This window comes from Protobothrops mucrosquamatus, unplaced genomic scaffold (assembly GCF_001527695.2).
Source record: "Protobothrops mucrosquamatus isolate PMUCROS unplaced genomic scaffold, P.Mucros_1.0 scaffold5, whole genome shotgun sequence".
Lineage (NCBI taxonomy): Eukaryota > Metazoa > Chordata > Lepidosauria > Squamata > Viperidae > Protobothrops > Protobothrops mucrosquamatus.
Window position 1 is genome coordinate 4,672,969 of NW_015386392.1, and position 2,554 is coordinate 4,675,522.

The following is a 2,554-nucleotide window of genomic DNA, read 5'->3' on the forward strand; positions in this document are numbered from 1 at the left end:
TGGCATCATCTCAGTTGGCTTTAATGAGTAAGGAAATCTCTTCATGAGAAATCAGGAGTGGATTTACTAGAAAGAGGCAGAAGATGTTAAAATTTCACAGAAGATGCGACATTTCACAGCTAATGTATTTTATTCCTGACTCAAGAACTGTTTATCCCTCAAGAATGAATTACTCAAGAACCACAGTTTACCCCTCTTTCCACTTTAACGAGAGCTGTGTGATATTTTTTTTCAGCCTTCTTGAACGTGTGCGGTACTCAGATTGTGTTACTAGCAATTGGGTTTGTTTCCATACTCATGGGTGTGCAGGTGCAAATAAAACCAACCACATGCATGTAGTGGGAATTTTTCTCCAAAAGCCAATTATGGCTATTGAGAGATAGGAGGGCCAACAGGATCAGCAAAAATGATTAAATCTGATTTTTCTGCCTTGGTTCAACTTTTTATTCCTCTCTAGGATCTACTTACGAAACAGCATAAATAAGCCTTAGATAGCCTTCTGATTTAAAATTATTTTTGTGGGAAACTTCCATTTATTTCTAGTTTCCAGTAAAAAACACCCATTGGAATCAATGGGATTACTTAACATGATGTTTGCTTAACAACTGTTATAAAATCAGTCAGAATCACCTGATGACCTGTTTAATGACCAGCGCTACTTACAGCCTGTTGCAATCATAACCTGAGGGCTTGTACAATCTTGTGACATAGTATGAGATTCTTGATGTCCTCTCTCTCTCTCTCTCTCTCTCTCTCTCTCTCTCTCTCTCTCTTCCTACATACATATATACACAAATACATACCTCTAGCTAGCTAGCTAGCTTATCTATCTATCTGTCTGTCTGTCTGTCTGTCTATCTATCTATCTATCTATCTATCTATCTATCTATCTATCTATCTATCTATCTATCTATCTATCTATCTATCTATCTACCTACCTACCTACCTACCCATCTATCTGTCTGTCTGTCTGTCTATCTATCTGTCTGTCTGTCTGTCTGTCTACCTACCTACCTACCTACCCATCTATCTGTCTGTCTATCTATCTATCTATCTATCTATCTATCTATCTATCTATCTGTCTGTCTGTCTGTCTGTCTGTCTGTCTGTCTGTCTGTCTGTATCTATCTATCTATCTATCTATCTATCTATCTATCTATCTATCTATCTATCTATCTATCTATCACCTACCTACCTGTCTGTCTGTCTGTCTATCTATCTATCTATCTATCTATCTATCTATCTATCTATCTATCTATCTATCTATCATCTTCTTTCTATCCTACCTTTAGTATTTTTACAAATGACTCCAGGTGGCAAACATATCTAACACCCCTTTCTCCACCTGTTTTCCTCACAACAACAACCCTGTGGTGTGGGTTGGGCTGAGAGAGAGAGAGAGTGACTGGCCCAAGGTCACCTAGTTGGCTTTCACAGCTAAGATGGGACTGGAAATCACATCGTTTCCTTGCAGACATTCCATCACCCAACTAGGTAATGTCATCAGTGCTGTGATGTAGGTTGGTCAGGCAGAGAAGCCCTGGCCTCAAATTACCCAAGCACCTCCACCACTCATGACAGCCTTGAGCTGGGGTATCCTCAGTGTAAGTCCAACATCCTTTCCCCACTCTGACAGCGTCGATGTCCTCTAACTGAACTGCATCTTAAAGCCGCCCTTCACCACCCAGGAATAAACCTTGATCTACCCATGCTGGTGCCTTGAGATGTCTCTTAATTTTTTTTAATCTCCCTCTGTTCCTCTTTCAGATGAAAAGTTCCCAAGAGTTTTAGCTGCATCTGATAACAGGAGCCACGTGTTTCCTCAAGGAGAGGGATTCTCCCGGTCTCTCTCGGTCAAGGATCGATCTGCTCTCTATCTTTCCCAAGTAGCAGCTGCTGCTGTTTATCCCACCAACCGTCCGACAGAGCGGGTGAGTTTCCCATCCTTTACATTTCTGCTTATTTCTGCCTCTCTAGAACTATTTTCTCCAGCAAATGTTCAATCTGGGTGAAAAAGCGCCTTTTTTTTTTTTTCCTTTTCAGTGCCATGGCGTGCTTTTGTGGCAAAACTGTCCTTCACGCAACCAACTGCATATAAAGGCATTTTGTGCATCTGAATGTTAGGGGAGGCGGGGATGGGCAGGGGAGGCCTGTAAAATTTTGCAAACTCCAAAGTGCAAAAAAATAGAAACCCTGGGTTCAGGTGGCATCAGAATATATGAACAAAGATTTTGGAGGCAAATCTATACCAGCTTTCAATTGCCGGTCAAAAGGGGTAGATTTCACTGCCTATAGTTCCTTGCAATGGTGGCTGAGAAGCATGGGATACAAAGCCTCGAGCTAGGAAAGACGAACAAATGGGTGATGCTGTATATTACTGTCCAAGGGAACTATGCTTATAATCGGCAAATTTGTCAGAAATTCTGCTGACGATCAGACGGGTATTAGATTTGTAAGCTGCCCAGAGTCGTTTGGTTGAGATTGGCAGCTATAGCAAGTAAGGAAATAAGTAAGTAAAAAAGATAGGGAGGGAGGGAGGGAGGGAGGAAGGAAG

The 2,554-nt window shown here is 41.5% G+C and overlaps 1 protein-coding gene across 1 annotated transcript in view; it reads left to right on the forward strand.

Annotated features, from left to right (window-relative positions):
* The first annotated feature begins 1,824 nt into the window (after nucleotides 1-1,824).
* XIRP1 (xin actin binding repeat containing 1) overlaps nucleotides 1,825-2,554 on the forward strand; it is a 14,452-nt gene continuing 13,722 nt past the window's right edge. The window contains exon 1 of the mRNA XM_015832545.1: nucleotides 1,825-1,931. The gene's annotated coding sequence lies outside the window, so the exon portion shown is untranslated. The remainder of the gene's footprint in view (nucleotides 1,932-2,554) is intronic.